This window comes from Ranitomeya variabilis, chromosome 7 (genome assembly GCF_051348905.1).
Source record: "Ranitomeya variabilis isolate aRanVar5 chromosome 7, aRanVar5.hap1, whole genome shotgun sequence".
NCBI classification, from domain to species: domain Eukaryota; kingdom Metazoa; phylum Chordata; class Amphibia; order Anura; family Dendrobatidae; genus Ranitomeya; species Ranitomeya variabilis.
In genome coordinates, this window is record NC_135238.1 from 186848622 (window position 1) to 186859377 (window position 10756).

The following is a 10756-nucleotide window of genomic DNA, read 5'->3' on the forward strand; positions in this document are numbered from 1 at the left end:
CATATTTGGTATCACCGCGTTCAGAATCGCCCGATCTATCAATAAAAACAAAGGATTAACCTGACCACTAAATGGCGTAGCGAGAAAAAAAATCAAAACGCCAAAATTACGGTTTTTTGGTCGCCGCGACATTGCATTAAAGTGCAATAACGGGCGATCAAAGAACGTATCTACACCAAAATGGTATCATTAAAAATGACAGCTTGGCATGCAAAAAAGAAGCGCTCACCTGACCCCAGATCACGAAAATTGGAGACGCTACGGGTATCGGAAAATCGCACACTTTTTTTTTTTTTTTTTTGCAAACTTTGGAATTTTTATCCACCACTTAGATAAAACATAAACTAGACATGTTAGGTGTCTATGAACTCGTAATGACCTGGAGAATCATAATGGCAGGTTAGTTTTAGCATTTAGTGAACCTAGCAAAAAAGCCAAACGAAAAACAAGTCTGAGATTGCACTTTTTTTTGCAATTTCATCACACTTGGAATTTTTTTCCCATTTTCTGTTACATGGCATGGTAAAACCAATGGTATCGTTCAAAAGTACATCTCGTCCCGCAAAAAATAAGCCCTCATATGGCCATATTGACTGAAAAATAAAAAAGTTATGGTTCTGGGAAGTAGGGGAGCGAAAAACAAAAACGAAAAAACGGAAAAAGCTCTGGGGGTGAAGGGGTTAAAATACTTTTTTCCTAATGTGTGTGTGTTTTATTAATCCTTTAATACTATTGGATTAATAACGGATAGGCGTCTTATTGACGCCTCTCCGTTATTAACCCGGCTTAATGTCACCTTACAATAGCAAGGTGACATTAACCCCTTATTACCCCATATCCCACCGCTACACCGGAGTGGGAAGATAGGGGCTAAGTGCCGGAATTGGCGCATCTTACAGATGCGCCATTTCTGGGGCGGCTGCGGACTGGTATTTGTAGCTGGGGGGAGGGCCAATATCCATGGCCCCTCTCTAGGCTATGAATATCAGCCCGCAGCTGTCTGCGTAGCCTTTCTGGCTATGAAATATAGGGGGACCCCACGTCATTTTTTGGGGGGGTCCCCCTATTTTAATAGCCAGTAAAGGCTACGCAGACAGCTGCGGGCTGATATTCATAGCAGGCTACAAATATTGGCCCTCGGCTGTCGGCTTTCCCCCTCTGGCGCAGAAAATTTCGCGGGAGCCCACGCCATATTTTTTTTTCTTTGTTTTTTTTTAACTGAAACATATTGTTCATTAACCCCTTTCTGCCAGCTGACGGAATAGTACATCAGCTGGCATTATCCCCACGCTTTGAGGTGGGCTTCGGCGGTGAGCAACATGTCAGTTGTTTTCATTACAACAAAAAAAATTATGTTTTTTTGGTCGCCGCGACATTGCATCAAAATGCAATAATGGGCAATCAAAAGAACGTATCTGCACAAAAGTGGTATCATTAAAAACGTCAGCTCGGCGAGCAAAAAATTAGCCCTCACCCGACCCAATATCTCAGAAAATATAGACGCTACGGGTATCGGAAAACGGCGCAATTATTTTATTTCTTTTTAGCAAAGTTTTGAATTTTTTTTTACCACTTAGATAAAAAATAATCTACACGTGTTTGGTGTCTATGAACTCGTAATGACCTGGAAAATCATAATGGCAGGTCAATTTTATGCTGTGTGCACACGTTGCAGATTTGGGTGCAGAATTTTCTGCACAAAATCTGCATCTCCTTGCTGAAAACGCAGCTGCGTTTTTTATGCATTTTTTTCACGTTTTTTTCATATTTTTTTGCGTGGTTTTCATGCGGGTTTTTTGTTTGGTTTTGATGCAGTTCTTGGTGCGGTTTTTGCGTGGTTTTGATTCAGTTTTTGCTGCAGTATTTGGTGCGGTTTTTTGCGTGGTTTTGATTCAGGTTTTTGATGCTTTTTTATGCAGTTTTTGGTGAAGTTTTGATGCAGTTTTTGATTCAGTTTTGATGCAGTTTTTGGTGCGGTTATGATGCAGTTTTTGGTGCGGTTTTGATGCAGTTTTTGGTGCGGTTTTGATGCTGTTTTTGGTGCGGTTTTGATTCAGTTTTTGGTGCAGTTTTGATGCAGTATTTGGTGTGGTTTTGATGCAGTATTTGGTGCTGTTTTGATGCAGTTTTTGGTGCGGTTATGATGCAGTATTTGGTGCGGTTTTGATGCTGTTGTTGGTGCGGTTTTGATGCTGTTTTGGTGCCGTTTTGCTGCAGTTTTTGATACAGTTCTTGGTGAGGGTTTGATGCATTTTTGGTGCATTTTTGATGCAATATTTGGAGCAGTTTTGATGCAGTTTTTGGTGTGGTTTTTGCGCGGTTTTGATTCAGGTTTTGCTGCAGTATTTGGTGCTTTTTTGCGTGGTTTTGATTCAGGTTTTTGATGCTTTTTTATGCAGTTTTTGGCGAACTTTTGATGCAGTATTTGGTGCGGTTTTGATGCAGTATTTGGTGTGGTTTTGATGCAGTTTTTGGTGCGGTTTTGAAGCAGTTTATTGTGCGTTTAGGCCATGTGCCCACGCTGCGGATTCCGCTGCGGAATTTTCTGCAGCAGATTTGATAAATCCGCAGTGCAAAACCGCTGTGGTTATTTGTTATGGTTCTCAATGGCAAGAGAACATAGCCCAGCAAAAATAAGAACTAGCTCTTGGAAGGATGGAAACTAAACTGACCATGAACTAAACCTGCCGCACAACTAACAGTAGCCGGGTAGCGTAGCCCGCGCTTTATCCCTAGACGCCCAGCGCCGGCCGGAGGACCAACCAATCCCGGCAGAGGAAAACACAGTCCTGGCTCACCTCCAGAGAAAATTCCCCGAAAGGCAGACAGAGGCCCCCACAAATATTGGTGGTGATTTTAGATGAAATGACAAACGTAGTATGAAAATAGGTTTAGCAAAATTGAGGTCCGCTTACCAAATAGCAGGAAGACAGAAAGGACACCTTCATGGTCAGCTAAAAACACTATCAAAACACCATCCTGAAATTACTTTAAGACTCTAGTATTAACTCATAACATCAGAGTGGCAATTTCAGATCACAAGAGCTTTCCAGACACAGAAACGAAACTACAGCTGTGAACTGGAACAAAATGCAAAAACAAACAAGGACTAAAGTCCAACTTAGCTGGGAGTTGTCTAGCAGCAGGAACATGCACAGAAAGGCTTCTGATTACAATGTTGACCGGCATGGAAGTGACAGAGGAGCAAGGCTAAATAGCGACTCCCACATCCTGATGGAAACAGGTGAACAGAGAGGATGATGCACACCAGTTCAATTCCACCAGTGGCCACCGGGGGAGCCCAAAATCCAATTTCACAACAGTACCCCCCCCCTCAAGGAGGGGGCACCGAACCCTCACCAGAACCACCAGGGCGATCAGGATGAGCCCTATGAAAGGCACGGACCAAATCGGAGGCATGAACATCAGAGGCAGTCACCCAAGAATTATCCTCCTGACCGTATCCCTTCCATTTGACCAGATACTGGAGTTTCCGTCTGGAAACACGGGAGTCCAAGATTTTTTCCACAACGTACTCCAACTCGCCCTCAACCAACACCGGAGCAGGAGGCTCAACGGAAGGCACAACCGGTACCTCATACCTGCGCAATAATGACCGATGAAAAACATTATGAATAGAAAAAGATGCAGGGAGGTCCAAACGGAAGGACACAGGGTTAAGAATCTCCAATATCTTGTACGGGCCGATGAACCGAGGCTTAAACTTAGGAGAAGAAACCCTCATAGGGACAAAACGAGAAGACAACCACACCAAGTCCCCAACACAAAGCCGAGGACCAACCCGACGCCGGCGGTTGACAAAAAGCTGAGTCTTCTCCTGGGACAACTTCAAATTGTCCACTACCTGCCCCCAAATCTGATGCAACCTCTCCACCACAGCTGTTGTGAATTTGCTTTTTGCTCCCTCTAGTGGTTACTAGTTTTTTGACTCTGGTTTTTCTGTCATTCCTTTTATCCGCACCTGGGTCGTTAGTTAGGGGTGTTGCTATATAAGCTCCCTAGACCTTCAGTTCAATGCCTGGCAACGTAGTTATCAGAGCTAGTCTGCTGTGCTCTTGTCTACTGATCCTGGTTCCAGTTATATCAGCTAAGTCTGCCTTTTGCTTTTTGCTATTTGTTTTGGTTTTGTATTTTTGTCCAGCTTGTTCCAAATCTATATCCTGACCTTTGCTGGAAGCTCTAGGGGGCTGGTGTTCTCCCCCCGGACCGTTAGACGGTTCGGGGGTTCTTGAATTTCCAGTGTGGATTTTGATAGGGTTTTTGTTGACCATATAAGTTACCTTTCTTTATTCTGCTATCAGTAAGCGGGCCTCTCTGTGCTAAACCTGGTTCATTTCTGTGTTTGTCATTTCCTCTTACCTCACCGTTATTATTTGTGGGGGGCTTCTATCCAGCTTTGGGGTCCCCTTCTCTGGAGGCAAGAAAGGTCTTTTGTTTTCCTCTACTAGGGGTAGCTAGATTCTCCGGCTGGAGCGTGTCATCTAGAATCAACGTAGGAATGATCCCCGGCTACTTCTAGTGTTGGCGTTAGGAGTAGATATATGGTCAACCCAGTTACCACTGCCCTATGAGCTGGATTTTTGTATTCTGCAGACTTCCACGTACCTCTGAGACCCTCGCCATTGGGGTCATAACAGTTTGCCAGGCCAGTATTAAATGTTTAATGCGTTGCAGAAGAGGGATTATAAGAAAGAAGATTCTGAGTTGTTTTTTTTTTCTTTCTTCTTCCCCTTTACCTCAGAGTGGCTATGCTTGCTGCAGACATGAATGTCCAGACCTTGATTACAAGTGTGGACCAGCTGGCTACTCGTGTGCAGGGCATACAAGACTATGTTATCAGAAATCCTAGGTCAGAACCTAAAATACCGATTCCTGAACTGTTTTCCGGAGACAGGTTTAAGTTTAGGAATTTTGTGAATAATTGTAAATTGTTTTTGTCTCTGAGACCCTGTTCATCTGGAGACTCTGCTCAGCAAGTAAAAATAGTTATTTCGTTCTTACGGGGCGACCCTCAGGATTGGGCTTTTTCGCTGGCGCCAGGAGATCCGGCATTGGCTGATATTGATGCGTTTTTTCTGGCGCTCGGTTTACTTTATGAGGAACCCAATCTTGAGATTCAGGCAGAAAAGGCCTTGCTGGCTATGTCTCAGGGGCAGGACGAGGCTGAAGTGTATTGCCAAAAATTTCGGAAATGGTCCGTGCTGACACATTGGAACGAGTGTGCACTGGCCGCTAATTTTAGAAATGGCCTATCTGAAGCCATTAAGAATGTTATGGTGGGTTTTCCCATTCCCACAGGTCTCAATGATACTATGGCACTGGCTATTCAAATTGACCGGCGGTTGCGGGAGCGCAAGACCGCAAATTCCCTCATGGTGTTGTCTGAACAGACACCTAATTCGGTGCAATGTGATAGAAAAACCGCAAATTCCCTCATGGTGTTGTCTGAACAGACACCTGATTTAATGCAATGTGATAGAATCCTGACTAGAAATGAGCGGAAAATTCATAGACGCCGGAATGGCTTGTGCTACTGCTGTGGAGATGGACCCAGTCAAGGTCCGAGCTATTCTTGATTGGACTCAGCCCTCGTCGGTTAAGAGTCTTCAGAAGTTCTTGGGTTTCGCTAACTTCTACCGTCGTTTTATCGCTAATTTTTCTAGCATTGTGAAACCGTTGACGGATATGACCAAGAAGGGCTCCGATGTAGCTAACTGGGCTCCTGCTGCCGTGGAGGCTTTCCAGGAGTTGAAGCGCCGGTTTACTTCGGCGCCTGTTTTGTGCCAGCCCGATGTCTCACTTCCCTTTCAGGTTGAGGTGGATGCTTCAGAGATTGGAGCAGGGGCCGTTTTGTCGCAGAGAGGCCCTGGTTGCTCTGTTATGAAACCTTGTGCCTTTTTCTCCAGGAAGTTTTCGCCTGCCGAGCGAAATTATGATGTGGGCAATCGGGAGTTGTTGGCCATGAAATGGGCATTTGAGGAGTGGCGTCATTGGCTCGAGGGTGCTAAGCATCGTGTGGTGGTCTTGACTGATCACAAAAATCTGATGTATCTCGAGTCTGCTAAACGCCTTAATCCGAGACAGGCCCGCTGGTCATTGTTTTTCTCCCGCTTTGATTTTGTTGTCTCGTATTTACCAGGTTCAAAGAATGTGAAGGCCGATGCTCTTTCTAGGAGCTTTGTGCCTGATGCTCCTGGAGTCGCTGATCCTGTTGGTATTCTTAAAGATGGAGTTATCTTGTCAGCTATTTCTCCGGATCTGCGACGTGTGTTGCAGAGATTTCAGGCTGATAGGCCTGAGTCTTGTCCACCTGACAGACTGTTTGTCCCGGATAAATGGACCAGCAGAGTCATTTCCGAGGTTCATTCCTCGGTGTTGGCAGGTCACCCGGGAATTTTTGGCACCAGAGATCTGGTGGCCAGGTCCTTTTGGTGGCCTTCCTTGTCAAGGGATGTGCGGTCATTTGTGCAGTCCTGTGGGACTTGTGCTCGAGCTAAGCCTTGCTGTTCTCGTGCCAGCGGTTTGCTCTTGCCCTTGCCTGTCCCGAAGAGACCTTGGACACATATCTCCATGGATTTCATTTCTGATCTTCCGCTATCTCAGGGCATGTCCGTTATCTGGGTGATATGTGATCGCTTCTCCAAGATGGTCCATTTGGTTCCTTTGCCTAAGCTGCCTTCCTCTTCCGATCTGGTTCCTGTGTTTTTCCAGAACGTCGTTCGTTTGCACGGCATCCCTGAGAATATTGTGTCAGACAGAGGATCCCAGTTCGTTTCTAGGTTCTGGCGATCCTTTTGTAGTAGGATGGGCATTGATTTGTCGTTTTCGTCTGCTTTCCATCCTCAGACTAATGGACAGACGGAGCGAACCAATCAGACTTTGGAGGCTTATTTGAGGTGTTTTGTCTCTGCTGATCAGGACGATTGGGTGACATTCTTGCCGTTGGCTGAGTTTGCCCTTAATAATCGGGCTAGTTCCGCCACCTTGGTTTCGCCTTTTTTCTGCAACTCTGGTTTCCATCCTCGCTTTTCTTCGGGTCATGTGGAGCCTTCTGACTGTCCTGGGGTGGATTCTGTGATAGATAGGTTGCAGCGGATCTGGAATCATGTGGTGGACAACTTGAAGTTGTCACAGGAGAGGGCTCAGCGCTTTGCCAACCGCCGCCGCGGTGTGGGTCCCCGACTACGCGTTGGGGATTTGGTATGGCTTTCTTCCCGCTTTGTTCCTATGAAGGTCTCCTCTCCCAAATTTAAACCTCGTTTTATTGGGCCTTACAAGATATTGGAAATCCTTAATCCTGTATCTTTTCGTCTGGATCTTCCTGTGTCATTTGCTATTCACAATGTATTTCATAGGTCCTTGTTGCGGCGGTACATTGTGCCTGTAGTTCCTTCTGCTGAGCCTCCTGCTCCGGTGTTGGTTGAGGGCGAGTTGGAGTACGTGGTGGAGAAGATCTTGGATTCTCGCCTCTCCAGGCGGAGGCTTCAGTACCTGGTCAAGTGGAAGGGCTATGGTCAGGAGGATAATTCCTGGGTGGTCGCCTCTGATGTTCATGCGGCCGATTTAGTTCGTGCCTTTCATGCCGCTCATCCTGATCGCCCTGGTGGTCGTGGTGAGGGTTCGGTGACCCCTCACTAAGGGGGGGGGTACTGTTGTGAATTTGCTTTTTGCTCCCTCTAGTGGTTACTAGTTTTTTGACTCTGGTTTTTCTGTCATTCCTTTTATCCGCACCTGGGTCGTTAGTTAGGGGTGTTGCTATATAAGCTCCCTAGACCTTCAGTTCAATGCCTGGCAACGTAGTTATCAGAGCTAGTCTGCTGTGCTCTTGTCTACTGATCCTGGTTCCAGTTATATCAGCTAAGTCTGCCTTTTGCTTTTTGCTATTTGTTTTGGTTTTGTATTTTTGTCCAGCTTGTTCCAAATCTATATCCTGACCTTTGCTGGAAGCTCTAGGGGGCTGGTGTTCTCCCCCCGGACCGTTAGACGGTTCGGGGGTTCTTGAATTTCCAGTGTGGATTTTGATAGGGTTTTTGTTGACCATATAAGTTACCTTTCTTTATTCTGCTATCAGTAAGCGGGCCTCTCTGTGCTAAACCTGGTTCATTTCTGTGTTTGTCATTTCCTCTTACCTCACCGTTATTATTTGTGGGGGGCTTCTATCCAGCTTTGGGGTCCCCTTCTCTGGAGGCAAGAAAGGTCTTTTGTTTTCCTCTACTAGGGGTAGCTAGATTCTCCGGCTGGAGCGTGTCATCTAGAATCAACGTAGGAATGATCCCCGGCTACTTCTAGTGTTGGCGTTAGGAGTAGATATATGGTCAACCCAGTTACCACTGCCCTATGAGCTGGATTTTTGTATTCTGCAGACTTCCACGTACCTCTGAGACCCTCGCCATTGGGGTCATAACACACAGCATCCACTCCAGGACAATCTGAAGATTCCACCTGACCAGAAGAAAATCGAGGATGAAACCCCGAATTACAGAAAAAGGGAGACACCAAGGTGGCAGAGCTGGCCCGATTATTGAGGGCAAACTCCGCTAAAGGCAAAAAAGCAACCCAATCATCCTGATCTGCAGACACAAAACACCTCAAATATGTCTCCAAGGTCTGATTCGTCCGCTCGGTCTGGCCATTAGTCTGAGGATGGAAAGCAGACGAGAAAGACAAATCTATGCCCATCCTAGCACAGAATGCTCGCCAAAATCTAGACACGAATTGGGTTCCTCTGTCAGAAACGATATTCTCCGGAATACCATGCAAACGGACCACATTTTGAAAAAACAGAGGAACCAACTCGGAAGAAGAAGGCAACTTAGGCAGGGGAACCAAATGGACCATCTTAGAGAAACGATCACACACCACCCAGATGACAGACATCTTCTGAGAAACAGGAAGATCCGAAATAAAATCCATCGAGATGTGCGTCCAGGGCCTCTTCGGGATAGGCAAGGGCAACAACAATCCACTAGCCCGAGAACAACAAGGCTTGGCCCGAGCACAAACGTCACAAGACTGCACGAAGCCTCGCACATCTCGAGACAGGGAAGGCCACCAGAAGGACCTTGCCACCAAATCCCTGGTACCAAAGATTCCAGGATGACCTGCCAACGCAGAAGAATGAACCTCAGAAATGACTTTACTGGTCCAATCATCAGGAACAAACAGTCTACCAGGTGGGCAACGATCAGGTCTATCCGCCTGAAACTCCTGCAAGGCCCGCCGCAGGTCTGGAGAAACGGCAGACAATATCATTCCATCCTTAAGGATACCTGTAGGTTCAGAATTACCAGGGGAGTCAGGCTCAAAACTCCTAGAAAGGGCATCCGCCTTAACATTCTTAGAACCCGGCAGGTAGGACACCACAAAATTAAACCGAGAGAAAAACAACGACCAGCGCGCCTGTCTAGGATTCAGGCGTCTGGCGAACTCAAGATAAATTAGATTTTTGTGGTCAGTCAATACCACCACCTGATGTCTAGCCCCCTCAAGCCAATGACGCCACTCCTCAAAAGCCCACTTCATGGCCAAAAGCTCCCGATTCCCAATATCATAATTCCGCTCGGCGGGCGAAAATTTACGTGAGAAAAAAGCACAAGGTCTCATCACGGAGCAATCGGAACTTCTCTGCGACAAAACCGCCCCAGCTCCGATTTCAGAAGCGTCGACCTCAAGCTGAAAAGGAAGATCAACATCAGGCTGACGCAGCACAGGGGCGGAAGAAAAGCGGCGCTTAAGCTCCCGAAAGGCCTCCACAGCAGCAGGGGACCAATCAGCAACATCAGCACCCTTCTTAGTCAAATCAGTCAATGGTCTAACAACATCAGAAAAACCAGCAATAAATCGACGATAAAAGTTAGCAAAGCCCAAAAATTTCTGAAGACTCTTAAGAGAAGAGGGTTGCGTCCAATCACAAATAGCCTGAACCTTGACAGGATCCATCTCGATGGAAGAGGGGGAAAAAATATATCCCAAAAAGGAAATCTTTTGAACCCCAAAAACGCACTTAGAACCCTTCACACACAAGGAATTAGACCGCAAAACCTGAAAAACCCTCCTGACCTGCTGGACATGAGAGTCCCAGTCATCCGAAAAAATCAAAATATCATCCAGATACACAATCATAAATTTATCCAAATAATCACGGAAAATGTCATGCATAAAGGACTGAAAGACTGAAGGGGCATTTGAAAGACCAAAAGGCATCACCAAATACTCAAAGTGGCCCTCGGGCGTATTAAATGCGGTTTTCCACTCATCCCCCTGCTTAATTCGCACCAAATTATACGCCCCACGGAGATCTATCTTAGAGAACCACTTGGCCCCCTTTATGCGAGCAAACAAATCAGTCAGCAGTGGCAACGGATATTGATATTTAACCGTGATCTTATTCAAAAGCCGATAATCAATGCACGGCCTCAAAGAACCATCTTTCTTAGCCACAAAGAAAAAACCGGCTCCTAAGGGAGATGACGAAGGACGAATATGTCCCTTTTCCAAGGACTCCTTTATATATTCTCGCATAGCAGCATGTTCAGGCACAGACAGATTAAATAAACGACCCTTAGGGTATTTACTACCCGGAATCAAATCTATGGCACAATCGCACTCCCGGTGCGGAGGTAATGAACCAAGCTTAGGTTCTTCAAAAACGTCACGATATTCAGTCAAGAATTCAGGAATCTCAGAGGGAATAGATGATGAAATGGAAACCACAGGTACGTCCCCATGCGTCCCC